The sequence below is a fragment of the Lucilia sericata genome, unplaced genomic scaffold, assembly GCF_015586225.1.
Source record: "Lucilia sericata isolate MDLA Ls3-8-SP2 unplaced genomic scaffold, ASM1558622v1 Contig001760F_arrow, whole genome shotgun sequence".
In the NCBI taxonomy this organism is placed as follows: domain Eukaryota; kingdom Metazoa; phylum Arthropoda; class Insecta; order Diptera; family Calliphoridae; genus Lucilia; species Lucilia sericata.
In genome coordinates, this window is record NW_023995661.1 from 15,001 (window position 1) to 35,067 (window position 20,067).

At 28.4% G+C, this 20,067-nt stretch overlaps 1 pseudogene; it reads right to left on the bottom strand.

Moving 5' to 3' along the window:
• The window catches only part of LOC119612609, a 22,371-nt pseudogene extending 9,116 nt beyond the window's left edge, over positions 1–13,255 (bottom strand).
• Between the last annotated feature and the right edge of the window lie 6,812 nt (positions 13,256–20,067).

The following is a 20,067-nucleotide window of genomic DNA, read 5'->3' on the forward strand; positions in this document are numbered from 1 at the left end:
AAATTACGTGCACATCCCATCGATTTCAATCTAAAAATCATAAAGAAATAAAAAATTTTCCAAAGAAAATTTCAAACATTTTTTAACAAATAGAAAAATAAAAATTAAATTTGAAATATTTTAAGTAAGGCTTCTAGATTATGTTTGAAAAAAATAAAAATGAAAAAATTCATACCATTTAGGAACTTATTCTTAAATATTATTAACTTTTGTCAATGAAAGCAGTTCATAATATTTATGCTGAAACTTTTTTCTGTGTACCAAGAAATTATGCTGTAAGAATGGTAATCATTGGGCCACAGTTAGCCCCCATCAGGGTTGGCAAAGTTGGCACAATTGTACTTTTTGGTACAATTCGATGCTTAAAAGTACAATGGTAGTACACCAATCACTCATCTGCGATTTTGTCAGCATCTCTGCTAAAAGTTGAAATTTTCGAAAAATTTAGCAGACTCTTCTAATACAATAAAACTATATATTTTAATTTTTGCTAATTGATATGAGTTCCTTTTTGTATGAAAAAATAATAAATTAGCAAAATTATAAAATTATTGTTTTTGAAAGTAGTATGAGTCCATTCAAATGTGAAAAAATCTAGTATTTCCGCAATATCTATTAAAGTTTTATGCAATATAAAAATTTTTATTGCATTTTAGACCAAATACATGTAAAATAGCTTTACACAGATCAGACTAATTTTCTATGGAAAATTTTATGCTGAATATCTTGGGAGCAGATATAACATCCCTCACACACACTGATTGGAACATTTTAAAGAACTACATCTAGAAACAGAGTTTCTGTACTTCGGATAAGGAGAGCTCAACAGGTACTATAGTGACCTAAGAGTATTTCTTAGGATTGATGTATTATACATCCTCCTCTCAACCTAACCTATGTATAGCTTGAAATGTTTTTGTTTCGTTTAAGGACACTCCCACTTTAATAATAATTTAGTAAAATAATTATGATTTGGTACAATTAGAAGCAAAAATGTACTATTTTTCACGCAATTTTGTAAAATTTTAAAATGTAATTTGCTATCCCTGGCCCCCATATAAGTCCCTTCAGAAAATAACTTTAACCCTTTTTGATTTTTTGGGACATGATAGAATTCGGTAAATAATAAAATACGTTTTACTCAGAAATTTAAAATTTTTTGTTATTAGCGTTTATTAATGATTTTTTGATTGATTTTAAAATCGATTTTTATGATACAAGAAATTTTAAATTGTTTATTTTTTTAATTAATAATAAATTTACACAAAATTGTCTACAAAATCTTATAAAAACAACGAAACTTTTTTTCCCATTTTATAAAATTTTTAAAAATCGAAATTATCTTACCAATTTAGCTTGAACACAAAATTTAACTTTTTATCAAAACTGAAAATTCAATTTAGCATAAGTGAATAGTTTTGCCACATATCATGTTAAAATACATACATACAAAACAGTTAAGTGGAATCTCATGAATGTGATCCACTAATTTGATTCGAAAATAAGTGCCTAGGACCTATTTTAGATTCAATTTTTGGGTTTGTTACAGAAATGTTACACGCTATAAAGCCTGTATAAGAACGAAATTCTACACAAACAATTGTTATATGAATCAAAATCTCTCTACCAAATTTCATGTGGGTCAGTCCATAATTGACCGAACACCCCATATTACCTCTCTTACAACAAATCGGTTTACTGTAGTGAATCGTTCAAAACTTAATGTACTATAAGATTTAACAAAAATGATATGAAACTAATAACTCTTTTAAATTGTGTAAACCTCGATACATAATTAATGGACTTATTCCGAAAATCTCCCTGATGTTCATATTAATATCAATATATCGACACCCTATATTCAAAAAGTGCTAACTCAATCTTGGGCCAAAGTGAGTTTTTGATGGCAAATGATTCCTCAATACATTCTCCACGTCTGGTATAAATTTGGGATCAAAATATTAACTTTTGTGCTTTTGTATCTGTTTTGTCTACTACACAAAGTAGAATATTTTTTAAGAAAATAAGTGCTATCTCCCATAGTAATTTTACAACATTTTTTGAAAGATTAATTTTATTAAATATTTATCTCCGCTATTATAAAATATGACATACTGAACAGGAATCTGTTTAATAAATTGGAATTCAATATTTAGTTTCGGAAATATAATCATTTTTATTCTACCAATAAATGTTTCAATTTTAAAATTTTCTTTGAACAAAATGTGCTAACTAAAGATAAATCCTTGAAAAACACAAAATGTATTAATTTGTATATAATTATAAATTGGTAAGATTATTATAAACATATTATGGAAAGAAAGTTATTAATTTGTTCAACATTATACAAATTAAACAGTTTTTTTCCTCTCCTGAAAACTAGACATTTTTGAATTAGCACTTTTTGAATATAGTGTCTGGATATGTGTAATTTTAAAAATTTTCGAACATGATTCTCTGATTTCGATGAAATTTGGTATACACATTTTTTGTATCAATACAAAATTAAAAGTTTTCCAAAATTTTCAAATTCGTTACGGTTTAGAGGTTGAAAATCCACATTTTTTCTCAAAGGCATAAAATTTAATATCGTATATTTTCTAAACTACTTTTCCGATTTTATAATTTTTGTATATTCCATTTTTACTACACTAAAATATACAACATATACAAACAACAGAATGGAACCATGAGGGGATCTCTAAAAAGTTAACTTTTAGTAAAACAGTCCATATCATTTCTATACAAATTTAAAAATTTATACTTTTGTTCATTGATGAAAAAAATAATTCAAACAAAAAATAAATAATGTGAATTAATTTACTAAAATTCAATTTTCTTGCGATCTCCTCATGAACCCATTCTAATTTTTTTGTGATATAATTGCCAAGCTACTTTTAAAATTGTTTAAACCTAGAAAACCCATACAAACTAGACTAGAAATAATAATAATGTTAATATTTTTAAGAAAAAATAAAAATCCCCAAAAATAGCGGAAAAAATTACAAAAAAATCCCCAAATTTTACGAAAATCCCCAAATCCCTCCCCACGAAAATCTGTCCCCAAATAAACTTGAAATCCCCAATTTGGGGACAAATCCCCACATCTGGCGACACTGTTCCAGAATGTCAAATCACATATGGGAGTTACGGCGAATTAGCAGATTTGGCTGTGCACCTCACACAAACACGTGTATTTCTTATAGGACATAGGGGGCGTATACTTTGGGCGATACTGCTTAAAGAAATTTCTGTGCATTTCTTACATCTCTCCACACTAAAATCTGTTCCCGAAAAAATCGAAATCCCACCATCTGGCGACACTGTTCAAATCCATAAATGATCTAATAACTAATAACTTTTCCTCCTCTCCCTAACTCACCTTTCCTAAACCTATAAACAATCCAATACGTGGCACGATCTGGAGGCAAAACCCGCAGGTGATGAAACTGGCTATAATATCAATATTCTTTATATCTACCACACTTACCTTCCCAAATCCAATAAACTATCCAATAGATTCACAGCCCTCTTATCCGTGGAACGATCTGTTGTATTATGTAAATCCGGGTCACCAGGATGTATTAGCATTACCAACGCTATACCCAATGCAGCATTCAACAATGATGTGGAAGCGAAATACACTAAGGTTCTCAAGGCAATTTTACCATTCATCCGTGCATTCAGACTGGCCGAGCCGGCAATTAGACTTGAGATAACCAACGGTAAAATCATTAATTTCAAGACACGCATAAACAATTCACCCGGATACGAGATCAACATTATCGAGTCTTCATGCAGATGTAAAGGGCGGAGAGAGAAACCTGTTGAGAGGAGAGAGTAAAGATAAAAGAAATTTATTTATTAATAAATATAAAATTTTATTTGTTTGTAATAATTTTTCAACTACATTAATTTTTCGCGCTAATGATTAGTTAAACCAACTGTTTATAATTTGTTATATTAAATAAACAGTTGTTTAAAGGTATTAATTGCTGGATTTTTAAATTGATGAAAAACTTTTTAAAATAAATAAATTTTCATAGACAAAGTAATAAAAGACGTTAATTAAAACTTTGTGAATACCGGCATAAATCTGTAGTTAATTAATTTTAGAAGATTTCATACTTTATTAGCTCTGTTAAGGCACTACTATCATTCAAGTATTTTGCCGTTTTTATTGTCACTCTATGTGCACTTGATAAACATGAGATACATACATATGTATGTACTTGTTAATATTTTATATCTTATTTTTTATGTTCTTTTTTTCAAAAATATATAAAAAGGGAAACGGATGTAAGTCATGTATGCATGTATAGTTGTGTGTTAGTGTTTGCTCTAAACGTGCTGTTTAAAGTTGATAAGCTTTTTCTATAGTTTGTATTTAACATGACCTATTTTTTTTTGTCGATTTTCTTCCTTTAGCTCACATACATACATACATATGTATGTATGCTTGTAAGAAAGCAACACATGTTAAGAAAGGATATTTACCGTTGTAGGTTTGAGCAAAGAGACTTGTAAATTGTAATTGTATTAATATGTATACACCCGTACCATATGTTACTATTTACATTGAACTTGAATTGTCAGTCGTCTTCCCAGTTTTTTATTGCAATTTCTTGTTTTTATATTTATTTGCTGCAAGTGCACTCCACACGTTCAATCGAGTGTCATTTATTAAATTCACATTGGCTTAAGGAACGTGGGTGTGCTATGCTCCTAAGCGATACCGTTAACTTTCATAAAACACTAGGAAACTAAGCAAATGCATACAGTTGTTGATAACCCAACTGTTTTATAAGTAATCATTGTATCCCCTATAGAAAGTGCATACAACTTAGTTAACGCAACAATTTTTTACTTTAACTAAGTCATATATAGATGAAATCCGTCTTTCAGGATATGCACCTTGAACTGCAGGGTTTAAACGTGTGTATTGTAATTGCATAAGCTATAACTACTACTATGTACGTGTATTTAAGTGTCAATAAATCAAGCGTTTAATATTGATTACACTTTAATCTCCCGTGGCTGGTTTATTTCACTCTTTTTATAAAACCATTTATTTTTAAAAACTATTTTATAATGACTGACATTTAAAATAAAACAATAACAATTTTTTAATTACTCTAATTGTAGAGGATTTATTTTAATATTCGTCCGTTAGGTGTTAAAAACTGTGTGTGATTCTATAGGTAATTCTAATGGTCTTAGGAATCGGTTGAACACCAATAAAATTTAAAAAAAAAAGCCATATGACTAAAGAGAGGCACATGTTATAGTTAGTTTATTTACTTTTCGATTACTACTAATTACCATCTGCATTACTACTAATTACCATTAGGTTTCTGTGTGAAAACCATTATTGGACGCACAATTTAATAACTAACAGTGGTGTTGTGAGCATGACAGCGAACTAACAAACAAGAAACCCAGGTTCATAGCCTGTGTGGTAGTATTCTTTTGTTTTTAAAACAAAACAAATTTTTAACTAATTAGTATTTTAGAAGCGAGCCTGCTTCTAATGTCAAACCGTGTTAAAAAATGACTAATGGGAAAAATGGTGAAAGCGTTCTTTTTAGCTTTTTTACTCATTACTTAGTAAGTTTAGTTATTAGTTTAGTTAGTTAGTTAGTTAGTTAGTTAGTTAGTTAGTTAGTAGTAGTTAGTTAGTTAGTTAGTTAGTTAGTTAGTTAGTTAGTTAGTTAGTTAGTAGTTAGTAGTTAGTTAGTTAGTAGTTAGTTAGTTAGTTAGTAGTTAGTTAGTTAGTTAGTAGTTAGTTAGTTAGTTAGTTAGTTAGTTAGTTAGTTAGTTAGTTAGTTAGTTAGTTTAGTTAGTTAGTTAGTAGTTAGTTAGTTAGTTAGTTAGTTAGTTAGTTAGTTAGTAGTAGTTAGTTAGTTAGTTAGTTAGTAGTTAGTTAGTAGTTAGTTAGTTAGTTAGTAGAGTTAGTTAGTTAGTTAGTTAGTTAGTTAGTTAGTTAGTAGTTATTAGTTAGTTAGTTAGTTAGTTAGTAGTTAGTTAGTTAGTTAGTTAGTTAGTTAGTTAGTAGTTAGTTAGTAGTTAGTTAGTTAGTTAGTTAGTTAGTTAGTTAGTTAGTTAGTTAGTTAGTTAGTTAGTTAGTTAGTTAGTTAGGTAGTTAGTTAGTTAGTTAGTTAGTTAGTTAGTTAGTTAGTAGTTAGTTAGTTAGTAGTTAGTTAGTTAGTTAGTTAGTTAGTTAGTTAGTTAGTTAGTTAGTTAGTTAGTTAGTTAGTTAGTTAGTTAGTTAGTAGTAGTTAGTTAGTTAGTTAGTTGGTAGTTAGTTAGTTAGTAGTTAGTTAGTTAGTTAGTTAGTTAGTTAGTTAGTTAGTTAGTTAGTTAGTAGTAGTTAGTTAGTTAGTTAGTTAGTAGTTAGTTAGTTAGTTAGTTAGTTAGTTAGTTAGTTAGTTAGTTAGTTAGTTAGTTAGTTAGTTAGTTAGTAGTTAGTTAGTTAGTTAGTTAGTAGTAGTTAGTTAGTTAGTTAGTTAGTAGTTAGTTAGTTAGTTAGTTAGTTAGTTAGTTAGTTAGTTAGTAGTTAGTTAGTTAGTTAGTTAGTTAGTTAGTTAGTAGTAGTTAGTTAGTTAGTTAGTAGTTAGTAGTTAGTTAGTTAGTTAGTTAGTTAGTTAGTTAGTTAGTTAGTAGTTAGTTAGTTAGTTAGTTAGTTAGTTAGTAGTTAGTTTAGTTAGTTAGTTAGTAGTTAGTTAGTTAGTTAGTTAGTTAGTAGTAGTTAGTTAGTTAGTTAGTTAGTTAGTTAGTTAGTTAGTTAGTTACTTAGTTAGTTACTTAGTTAGTAGTTAGTTAGTTAGTTAGTTAGTAGTTAGTTAGTTAGTTAGTAGTTAGTTAGTTAGAGTTAGTTAGTTAGTTAGTTAGTTAGTTAGTTAGTTAGTTAGTAGTTAGTTAGTTAGTTAGTTAGTTAGTTAGTTAGTTAGTAGTTAGTTAGTTAGTTAGTAGTTAGTTAGTTAGTTAGTTAGTTAGTAGTTAGTTAGTTAGTTAGTTAGTTAGTTAGTTAGTTAGTTAGTTAGTTAGTTAGTTAGTTGTAGTTAGTTAGTTAGTTAGTTAGTTAGTTAGTTAGTAGTTAGTTAGTAGTTAGTTAGTTAGTTAGTTAGTTAGTTAGTTAGTTAGTAGTAGTTAGTTAGTTAGTTAGTTAGTTAGTTAGTAGTTAGTTAGTTAGTTAGTAGTTAAGTTAGTTAGTTAGTTAGTTAGTTAGTTAGTTAGTTAGTAGTTAGTTAGTTAGTTAGTTAGTTAGTTAGTAGTTAGTTAGTTAGTTAGTTAGTTAGTTAGTTAGTTAGTTAGTTAGTTAGTTCGTTAGTAGTAGTTAGTTAGTTAGTTAGTTAGTTAGTTAGTTATTAGTTAGTTAGTTAGTAGTTAGTTAGTTAGTTAGTTGTTAGTTAGTTAGTTAGTTAGTTAGTAGTTAGTTAGTTAGTTAGTTAGTTAGTAGTAGTTAGTTAGTTAGTAGTTAGTTAGTTAGTTAGTTAGTTAGTAGTTAGTAGTTAGTTAGTTAGTTAGTTAGTTAGTTAGTTAGTTAGTAGTTAGTTAGTTAGTTAGTTAGTTAGTAGTAGGTAGTTAGTAGTTAGTTAGTTAGTTAGTTAGTTAGTTAGTTAGTTAGTTAGTTAGTTAGTTAGTTAGTAGTTAGTTAGTTAGTTAGTTAGTTAGTTAGTTAGTTAGTTAGTTAGTTAGTAGTTAGTTAGTTAGTTAGTTAGTTAGTTAGTAGTTAGTTAGTAGTTAGTTAGTTAGTTAGTTAGTTAGTTAGTTAGTTAGTAGTTAGTTAGTTAGTTAGTAGTTAGTTAGTTAGTTAGTTAGTGTAGTTAGTTAGTTAGTTAGTTAGTTAGTTAGTTAGTAGTTAGTTAGTTAGTTAGTAGTTAGTTAGTAGTTAGTTAGTAGTTAGTTAGTTAGTTAGTTAGTTAGTTAGTTAGTAGTTAGTTAGTAGTTAGTTAGTTAGTTAGTTAGTTAGTTAGTTAGTTAGTTAGTAGTTAGTTAGTAGTTAGTTAGTTAGTTAGTTAGTTAGTTAGTTAGTAGTTAGTTAGTTAGTTAGTTAGTTAGTTAGTTAGTTAGTTAGTTAGTTAGTTAGTTAGTTAGTTAGTTAGTTAGTTAGTTAGTTAGTTGTAGTTAGTTAGTTGTAGTTAGTTAGTAGTTAGTTAGTAGTTAGTTAGTTAGTTAGTTTAGTTAGTTAGTTAGTTAGTTAGTTAGTTAGTTAGTTAGTTAGTAGTTAGTTAGTTAGTTAGTTAGTAGTAGTTAGTAGTTAGTTAGTTAGTTAGTTAGTTAGTTAGTAGTTAGTTAGTTAGTTAGTTAGTTAGTTAGTAGTAGTTAGTTAGTTAGTTAGTTAGTTAGTTAGTTAGTAGTTAGTTAGTTAGTTAGTTAGTTAGTAGTAGTTAGTTAGTTAGTTAGTTAGTTAGTTAGTAGTTAGTTTAGTTAGTTAGTTAGTTAGTAGTTAGTTAGTTAGTTAGTTAGTTAGTTAGTTAGTTAGTAGTTAGTTAGTTAGTTAGTTAGTTAGTTAGTTAGTTAGTTAGTTAGTTAGTTAGTAGTTAGTAGTTAGTTAGTTAGTTAGTTAGTTAGTTAGTTAGTTAGTTAGTTAGTTAGTTAGTTAGTTAGTTAGTTAGTTAGTTAGTTAGTTAGTTAGTTAGTTAGTTAGTTAGTTAGTAGTTAGTAGTTAGTTAGTTAGTTCGTTAGTTAGTAGTTAGTAGTTAGTTAGGTTAGTTAGTTAGTTAGTTAGTTAGTAGTTGTTAGTTAGTAGTTAGTTAGTTAGTTAGTTAGTTAGTTAGTTAGTAGTTAGTTAGTTAGTTAGTTAGTAGTTAGTTAGTTAGTTAGTTAGTTAGTTAGTTAGTTAGTTAGTTAGTAGTTAGTTAGTTAGTTAGTTAGTTAGTTACTAAATTATAATAACGTATAAGAATAAATTTATTGTAAGAAGTATATATCCCGTCAACCAATACATACATATGTATGTAAATGCCTTTGTATATCCCATTCAATTTAATAAATTCAATAATTACTGCTGACTCAACTTTCAATTACAGTTATTTTTATTTGAAATTATTTATTAATTTACGAAGTAAAAAGTAAAGCATTTTTGCACTGTGTGCGTGTCTGTCATTGTTTGTCATTTAAATTAGTTCTAGTATTTGCAAACAGTTATTTAAATTAGAAATGTTTAGTTGTGTACATATATTTTGTTTGTCAATTTTATATCCCCTTTGCGTGTTGTTATTTATTGTTACAGAAAAAAATCCACACAAATATTTTTACATACTAAATAGTACTTATGAAAGAAAAAATGTCAAAGTAACACTAGCTAATTATAAAAAGAAATATAATAATTATTAACAAATTATTTTGTTTATTAGAACTAAATTTTTAGATTCTTTAAGAAAATGTGCACAGAAGGTTAGCTAATAATTTGATTCTTAATTTCATTATAAGTTTCATATATTCAATATGTTAATCTTTCTGTTTTTGTACAAAAATACTGTAATAATAAGTTGATAATATAAAATCAATAATATTATCACTAACATCCTTATCTTCGTAGTGACACGTTTTAATTAATGACAATTTAGTGATTTATTTTATATAATATAATAATTGCCCTTTTTCAGTCTGTTTATTATCTAACATGTTTTTATCATAGCAATGACAAAATGTCTGAAATGAATCGAACCATAAAAATGAAATTATTATTCATGATTGAAAAGGTTACATTATATAGAAAAAACTAAATGATGAATGTTTTTGAACTACTATGAAGAAAGAGTATTGTATAATATTGCAAGACTTTTAATGGATAGAGGAGCAAAATACTTCTTACTAAGATTGAGAAAAAAAATGTTTTTTTTTTTCAATATCCACTTTTAATTTCGAGCTCAATCAAAAGAGATTTTTTACCCACAAAAATACATATTCCGGGTACTAATAAGTTGCTAAAATGATATAGTCATATTCATACTCCGCATATATTACCAAAACCCCCTATCAACGCTCCTTTGAAACCCAGTAAATAACTGATTAAGTATGAGGAAAAAAACTTTTCTTTAAAATTCTATAGAATTTTGTCAATAATTCACTGTAACCCCTATAAAGAGCGCCATCAGAAACCCAACTTTTTATATAACTATGTATTTGTTAAAACTAGATATTTCCGAGTTAGTTGGTAGTTATATATGTATCTGAAAAATGCAATTGAACTAAAAATTTTGTTAAAAATAATTCGTTGGACCGTTATAGATGATATACAAATCAAAACCCTTCAACATCGGATCATATCGTCCATATAAAGTCCCCTTTTGAGAGTCTTGATAAAATTGAACATTTAACCTGAATTCATCTTCAAAATTGTATTCTTAACGGACTATAGCAACAGAATCTAAACTGACTATCGAGCTGCTATTAAATGTCTGATTGGTGAGCACAAACATTTAAACTAGTCCGCGAATACCGGACACGGGGTAGTTATGGTAAAAGAATTGCTGATAAAGCTATATATATGATTTGTTAAAGCTCTAGATCAATGTTAACTAGGTCCCTATGGTCTAGTATGTATATGTATTGTATATAGACCAATTCTGTGGTGTTCCACTTCTTGTCGTCTGGAACTATTTTGGAAGATTTGTTTTATTGAAGCTCTAGATCAATGATTACAAAAACTTTCTTGCGCTATTACTAGTTCTCTATGGTCTAGTATGGGTATGCTCAGATCATCTTTTCTTATAGGCCTGCAAAGGTCTATGTTAAGTACCCATATAGTGACTTCGGTAGAAGATGTCAGAGTGAAGATGGGGTGGAAACGGTAACACATCTTCTATGTGATTGTTATGCTCTTGTTGTGTGGATCCAGAAAGTATACTGAGTAGTGCATACGTTTGCTAACGTTAAATGGTGTAATGAGAATAACACTTTCTCTTTATACATTTCCTTTTCATTTTTGTCTTGCTCTAGAACTTACTTGTTCGTTTTTACTTTTCTCTAAAGTTCTCTATATCACTTCCTCAAGTTGACCTTTGGACCCAAATGTATAAGTAATACTATGTATGTTGCTGCAGCTTGACGATACCAAGATCCTAATAGCAATAAAATAATCATTCTTGCTCTATCACGAGGTCTGTATGGTCTAGGTTGGATATGCTCACGATATGCTATATTATAGACCTACAAAAGTCTCGGTTAAGTACCTTGATATCAGTCATGCTAAATGTATGTATAGGGCCGCCATATTATGACTTCGGAAGAAGATGTCAGAGCAAAGATGGGGTGGAAACGGTAACACATATTTTATCTAATTGTTCTGCTCTTGTTGTGTGGATCCAGAAAGTACTCTGAGTGTCTATGTGGGTGTGATGAGAATCACACTTTTTCTTTATACATTTCCTTTTTTTTGGTTTTACTCTAGAACTTACTTGTTCGTATCATTTACTTTTCTCTAAAGTTCTCTATATCAGTTCCATCCCTATCTATTAGCTTATTTCGTTCCAGTTAATCTCAAAGTGACCTTTAGACCTAAATTTATAAGTGTATGTATGTAAGTATGTTGCTGCAGCTTGACTATTCTAAGTACCTAATAGCAATAGAATAATCATTCTTGCTCTATCACTAGGTCTGAATGATCTAGGTTGGATATGCTCAGATCATCCTATATTATAGACCTACAAAGTAACACTAGCTAATTATGAAAAGAAATATAATAATTATTAACAGATTATTTTGTTTATTAAAACTAAATTTTTTGATACTTTAAGAAAATGTAAGCTAATAATACTTTAGGTTTATTAATATGGGTGTTTTGGGTTCTATTCCCAGAATAGAACCCAAAACACGTCTTTAAGGTAATATATAACTATAGAAACTATATGTAACTTAGTACTGCAATCGAATCATTAACGAGTGCCTTAATTTGATCACTAGGTCTGAATGATGTAGGTTGAATATGCTCAGATCATCCTATATTATAGACCTACAAAAGTCTCGATTAAGTACCTTGATATCAGTCATGCTAAATGTATGTATAGGGCTTCCGTAGACTTCGGTAGAAGATGTTAGAGTGAAGATGGGGTGGAAACGGTAACACATCTTCTATGTGATTGTTCTGATCTTGTTGTGTGGATCCAGAAAGTACTCTGAGTAAGGCTAACGTTTGCTAATGTTAAATTCGAGTATTGAGAATCACACTTTCTCTTTATACATTTCCTTTTTTTCTTTGGTTTTGCTCTAGAACTTACTTGTTCGTTTCTCTAAAGTTCTCTATATCACTTCCATTCCTATCTATTTCCTTAATTTCTTACAGTTAATCTCAAAGTGACCTTTGGACCCATGTGTATTAGTGGTACTATGTAGGTTGCTGCAGCTTGACAATGCTAAGACCCTAATAGCAACAGAATTTCCTTTCTTTTAAGTGGGCCTTATATAGGTCATATAACCCATAGTGACAAGTTTGAAAGATTTACCCAACAAAAACTTACACAATATCATCTTAATGCATTATTTTAAAACATGATGATATTGGAGGCAAGTGCTTATATATAGGGAGTTAGGTAAGTACTTCGGTCATCTGTGGTCATGAGTAAAGTAAGTAGTTTTGTTTTTAGATAAAATAGCTTAGAAGGATACGTCCACTGCTTTTGTTGTTATAGAAAATAAAATTCGATAGCAAAATGTCAAGGCAAAGAAGTAAGTACTTACATAAGTACTTACTACTTCTGACTAATGCAGAAGGTATATAGTAAATAAAAACACAGATTGTCTCAACTCATGTCAATTCATAATCAAACTATTTTTAGCCATTTTTAATATTTTTGAGAAGAGAAAATCAATAAGCAGGTTTGAAGAGTTTGTCTAACGGCCAAAACACAAAAATCCAACTTAATGGTTCACCAGAAAAACCCCTTTCAATGTTCAGATTTCCCATTAAAACGAACAACAAAAGAAGACAAAAAAAAATCAATAAAACAATTTCCATTTCAATACACAAAATAAAAACACAAACAAAAAGGAATTGAAAAGAGACCAGGCCTGTGGTCTCTTTTCCATAGAAAAAAAACATAAATACATAAATTAAAAAGAATAGACTTACCTAAAATAACACCCAACATGACACCAGACAATGTGACCAGCAGCATAAGGTTTTCACTCAACCACTTGCGATAGCCTTTAAGCTCACGCGGAGCCTCACAACGTTCGGTAGTTTTTGGTGGCAGCTCCGAGCCATTGACTGTGGTAGAGTGTGGTGGACCCATTTTAGCAAAAAGATAATCTGAAAATTGTTCAGATTTTCCATTTCCAATGATTAGAAAGTGATCAACAAAACAAAAATCAGAAGTGTGAAGCACGCCTGTAAGCACGCAACAACTTAACTTAAAGAGCGTTTGTTGTAAGTTTGTTTGTTTGTTTTTTCGTAGTTAAGAAATAAATAAAGTTTTAAATAAAATCTTTTAAAACAAGGAAACAAAGAGAGACAGTTAAATGAAATCTCAGTGTTTCCGTATCCTTAGTTAAGGGTTGCAGGTGTTAGTTGTTTGGTTTGAAGTAACACGTGAAAAGCAAAGAGATGTTTGCTGCTGTTGAAGTTGTGCCCAGGGTTTGGTGGTGCTGGTGGTGGTGGTTGGTTGGTTTCTGTTGGTTAAGGTGTTTATTACAAAAAAAAAGGACTTTTTCGTATTCCTTTTACTGCTGTTATACTTTATTTTTTTATTAATTTAAGAGGATTATTTTTTTCTTTATTTGTTATTTAAATGATTTTTTCTTTCTTATTTTCTTTTGATTATTAAATACTAGGTTTGTTGTTGTTTAAAAGGACTTCATTTTTGTTGTGGTCTTTTCTATACTTTGTGTGTTTTTATTAAGGGAGATTAAGTAAGATTTTTTGTTTATTTATTTTTTTGTTATATTCAATAATTTTTAATTAAAATGTTTTTTTTGTTGTTATTTTTCTTGTGGTTTTCGTTAGAACGGAATTATACTAATTGGTTTTTATGATATTATTGATTTTTTAAATATTTTATATTAAATTTCAATATATTTATTAAGTACTCCATTGATGTGGGCTGTTTTCTATTTAACATTGATGATTTAGCTCAACAACAACTGCTACAACAACTACTAGAGAAAAACACACTGAGAGCTGATGTCTGAAACGTAAATTTCTAGATTTCTAGTAATGTCCTCCAGCTTTGTCTGCTACCGATGAGGCGTGGTTTTCTTTTTGTTTTCTAAAATTTTATCATGAATACGGGGATTATTTTTATCCTTTAGATACTTGTATAGAATTAAAGGCTCCGTTGTTGGGATTTTTGTTAAAACTTGTTGCGTAAAGTGAATTTTTTGTTTAAAAATTAACGATTTCAGGAAAATAAAAGTTTTCAAAAGTTCTCTATAACTTGTTAGTGTTTTTTTCTCTTACAAAAAAAAAACTTTAAATTCGTTTAAACAGTCTTTTTATTTTATTATTTTTTATGTATATTTGATTTTAATAGTTTTATAATTTATGTATAATAATTACTTTTTGTTTAGGCATAAAAAAATGTCTGTGTTTGCTCTTATAAAAAAAAAGAAATCTGTGTCAAGTCCTTGCAGCTAAATATGTGCAAGTATTTGTGTTGTTTTTATTGTCTATATATGCACTTTTTGGTCTTTGACTTTTTTTCTTCTTATATTAAAGATATTTTTCTAGTAGAGACTGTCTAATAGTTTTTTTTTTTTTTTTCTTTTTTTAGAGGAAAAAAGGGCGTTGTACCCTAATTTCTATATTTGAACACCAACTTTTTAGGTTTTTTTTTTTTATAAATATTTATATTTTAAAATATCCTTTGAAATTTGTTCTTTAAGTTTAACAAGTTTAAAGTTATTTCCTTGAAAATTGTTGCCTTAAGCCTTTTTTTCACACTTTTTCCACTTTATATAGATATTTTCAGTTTTCGTTTTTTTTTTTTCGGTTTTTATATGTTTTCCGCTTGTCTACTCACTGCTAAAACACGTAACTTTATGTCTCTGTTAGTTTCTCTGCTGTGGTATTTATACAACTAATTTCTGAGCAGCAGGATTTTTATTCTCCATGCAAGAGTAAATTATGGAAACTTTTCTCCCTGCTCTTTTTTATGGTTTTTTGTTAATAAATTATACATAGCTTTGTTTATTATTTATTGTCATTTGCTATACTTTTTTTTTGTTTATTTATAGTAAATAAAATGTTGATATGAACAAAACTGTTAGAGTTCTGTTAACTTATATTACTTTTCAAAAAAACAGAACAAACTGTATTATTAATGTATATCTAAAAAAAAGAAACTATTAATAATTGTCTCTAGCTATAGCTGTCATCAATTAAAATTATAGGAATTTGAATTTGTAGCAATCATATGCATTAGGCTGGTTCAAATAGGAAACTGCTTTACAACACTCTACCAAAATACATTAATAAACTTTAAAACTTAGAAATTACTACCACAATGTTCAAAAAAATCGTTATAAATATTAAGTTTTTCGTTATTTAAAGTTTCATTATATCGAAATTTCACTGAACATGCAGAACTCTCAGTGCCAAATACATATAAGAACCTTTGCTCCCTTCTTAGTCAAAGCTCCTTCAAACTTTCAAAAGGTAACCCTCCCTAATACTTAATAGTCATAGAATTATAATAGACATAAAAATTTCCATTAACAATTTTGGTAAAACTTAACTAACTAAGGTTCAATAACGAAAACTAACCGTTTAATTTATTTGTTTCCATACATCACAACTTAAAACTTATACCCAAACCATCATACTTCTCTTATACTAACACACTTTATAAGGCTTCCTTTAAGTCTGTTCCATTAAACGTCAATCGACAAACATGTTATAATAAATATAACTTTAACCTTTTCCAAAAAAAATACAAACTCAAAGTGTTTTTGAGGCCGGCCTAATTCCCATACCGATATCACTAAGTGGTTTTTCTTAATTTTTGATGTCAAATGAAAGTAATTTCTTTAGAAATGCACTAAGAATGTTTCTAATTACCTTCAGCTTTAAGGTTTCTCTTAAATGCTTTGAATAAGTGAGATAATATAGCACTCTTTTTACGTCTCTTTATCCTTTATTATTTTCCCACACTCTTTTTCAATGTAGGTATTCTCTTATGGATTTTTACTTTAGTTTTAGACATTTCTTTAACGTCATTCTATTTGTTTATCATAATAATTTTTTGTGAATCATGGCATTTCAATTGTTTTGTTGTAATTTATGACACGCGCTACTGAAATTTTGGATAATAATGGACTTAAGTTATAAGCTACAACTAATATTCGAAATAGAAATGAAAATATTTAGGTTCGATTCCCACCAGAGACCTGACATAGTAGGCTCAATAGAAAAAATACTTTATAATAACTAACTAACTAACTAACTAACTAACTAACTAACTAACTAACAACTAACTAAACTAACTAACTAACTAACTAACTAACTAACTAACTAACTAACTAACTAACTAACTAACTAACTAACTAACTAACTAACTAACTAACTAACTAACTAACTAACTAACTAACTAACTAACTAACTAACTACTAACTAACTAACTAACTAACTAACTAACTAACTAACTAACTAACTACTACTAACTAACTAACTAACTAACTAACTAACTAACTAACTAACTAACTAACTAACTAACTAACTAACTAACTAACTAACTAACTAACTAACTAACTAACTAACTAACTAACTAACTAACTACTAACTAACTAACTAACTAACTAACTAACTAACTAACTAACTAACTACTACTAACTAACTAACTAACTAACTAACTAACTAACTAACTAACTAACTAACTAACTAACTAACTACTAACTAACTAACTAACTAACTAACTAACTAACTAACTAACTAACTAACTAACTACTAACTAACTAAACTAACTAACTAACTAACTAACTAACTAACTAACTAACTAACTAACTAACTAACTAACTAACTAACTAACTAACTAACTAACTACTAACTAACTAACTAACTAACTAACTAACTAACTAACTAACTACTAACTAACTACTACTAACTACTAACTAACTAACTAACTAACTACTAACTAACTAACTACCTAACTAACTACTAACTAACTAACTACTACTAACTAACAACTAACTAACTAACTAACTAACTAACTAACTAACTAACTAACTAACTAACTAACTACTAACTAACTAACTACCTACTAACTAACTAACTAACTAACTAACTAACTAACTAACTAACTAACTACTACTACTAACTAACTAACTAACTAACTACTAACTAACTAACTACTAACTAACTAACTAACTAACTAACTAACTACTAACTAACTACTAACTAACTAACTAACTAACTACTAACTAACTAACTAACTACTAACTAACTACCTAACTAACTAACTAACTAACTAACTAACTAACTAACTACTAACTAACTAACTAACTAACTACTAACTACTACAACTAACTAACTAACTAACTACAACTAACTAACTAACTACTAACTAACTAACACTAACCGAACTAACTAACTAACTAACTAACTACTCCTAACTAACCTAACTACCTAACTAACTAACTAACTAACGAACTAACTAACTAACTAACTAACGAACGACTAACTAACTAACTAACTAACAACGAACTAACTAACTAACTAACTAACTAACTAACCAACCATAACTACTAACTAACTAACTAACTAAACATACTAACTAACTAACTAACTAACTAACTAACTAATAATAACGAACTAACTACTAACGAACTAACAAACAACGAGTGAGGTCATCATTACGTAATCTTTCGAACATCATTATAATCTTCCGAAGAATAATTCAAGCTGTGTTATCAGTTCAAGCTTTTTAAGGCTAAATTTAGCCTTTTTATATACTACACCACTATAGTGGGGGTATTATGCAATTCTTCTGACGTTTGCACTACCCAAAAATATTGGTCCTACACCCTAAAGTATACCAGAATCACATTCTGAGTCGATTTAACTATGTCCGTCCGCCTCTCTGTGTGTTTGAGCTCATAATTATGTTAAATGTTCCAGTATGTCTGCAAATATTTGAAAATTTAGTTTTATAGAAGTTTAAATGACATTGCCGATTGGTGTTATGTACGAATGGTCCTCAGTTCCCTACCAGTGATTAAAAATCTTGATTTTTAGTGGGTGAAAGAAGCCTATTATTTTTAATTTTTTATCGAAATAGGTGTAAAATTTGTGGTAGCTAATAGCTAAGCTTATAAAGGAAAATATTTCAAAAATAGTTTGGTATATGGCTTGGTCCATTTTAGAATTTTTTAGATTGTTTATTTGCTCCTTATAATAGAAATAAGCATTTTCTATTGCTGGTAGGGAGCTGAGACCCTATTCAAAAAAGTATTTTTTTTTTTTTAAGCATTTAATTTCACAGGTATTCCTATAAAAGATATTGTCCACGGGACAATTATTTTCAAATTATTTTAACAAAAAAATATATTTTGAGTTATATTTTTCAAAGCAGTCTTCTGATATCTTACTGATTGTTATTTTGTATTAAATCCAATACTGCAAATTATCCATGACATCAACTCTTTCAAATAACTCAATCATGCTTGGAGGTGGCACGTATATTAATTGCAAGCATATTAAAAGCTAACTATAGTTATTATGGAAAATGAAACCAATATTTTGGAAAGGCTTCTTCAAAGAGGACAAATGTTTGGTCAACAATATTAAGATTGAAACGAATATTAAATACTCTTCCAAACGATGTGCTGCGAGCGAAAAAAAATATGAGCAATTAGAAGAAAGTGCAATTTTTGATTTTAACATATGTTTCTAATATAAATATATGTCCAAATGTTATATGGTAGGGTTATATTCGATTCTTTTTATTTTTATTTCTATACTTTCTTTCCGAAATTTTCCATAGTTTTTTTTATACATAATAAATACTCAACCTAAAACTTAAATACATGCCACACTCATTTAATTTGTTTATATTCTATAAAAAAATCTAAATCTACGTCATTACTAATAATTACCATTCATATTGAATTGAATTGAACTGAATACAAAATAACAATGTTAATGATGGATTTTTGTTGTTGTTGTTGTCTACTTGGCAAAGTAATTGATGCCTACCAATAAGTAATATAAGTTTTAGTATATGTACTAGAATACTGTATTACAATTGTATAATAACAACAACTAAAATGCGTGTTTAACTGACACAATAATAGCAATAGCAACAACAACAACAACTGTAACAATAGTAAAAGTAACATGAAAACTATAGTTATTTTTATTCGATTTATTTATTATAAATAATGTGAAAACTATGAAAATGTAGAAAATAAGTACGTACTTTTTATAACTTTTATAAAGGTAGTGAGTGATATGTAGTGACAAAAAATAGACACTACAATTAGAAAACGTTTAATATAATCAAACATTAAAGAAGGGATAGTTTTGGTACTTTTTTTTAAATTCGGCCCTTTTAAGGAGTAAAAGGATATTTTGGTACTTTTTGCACCCCGTGTATCTTTTAAACCAGAATAACAATTTTGATTCCTTAAACATTTAAGGCAATGATACAAATATAACAATAAAGTTATATGATCAATTCTATATAACTAATACTTAGTTCATAATACCACCAGCAGTATAACAACAAAAAAACTAAATTTATTCAGTTACTTAGTGGAAAATTTTCATTTCTGTTATTATTAAATGTCAAGTCATTACCCAGCTAGCATTTTTTAAATTTTTGATCATATTCGAGTCATTTATGACTCTTCTGCACGATTAAAAATGGTACCCTACCCGCGACTCTTCTAAATAAGTAATTTATGAGCCCATCATCTGATCAATTATGACTCATTATTTAATCTTTTTTGAGTCATTAATGAGCCAAATAACTGGTCGTTTTAGAGTTATTTCCGAATCATATTATGGTCATTTTTGAGTCTTTTCTGAGTATTTCTTATGTTTGTTACAGACAAATACAATACAACAGAAAACTGTTTTTGATCTTCCGACTGCACGAAATATAACTACAAACTAAATTTATAAACAAT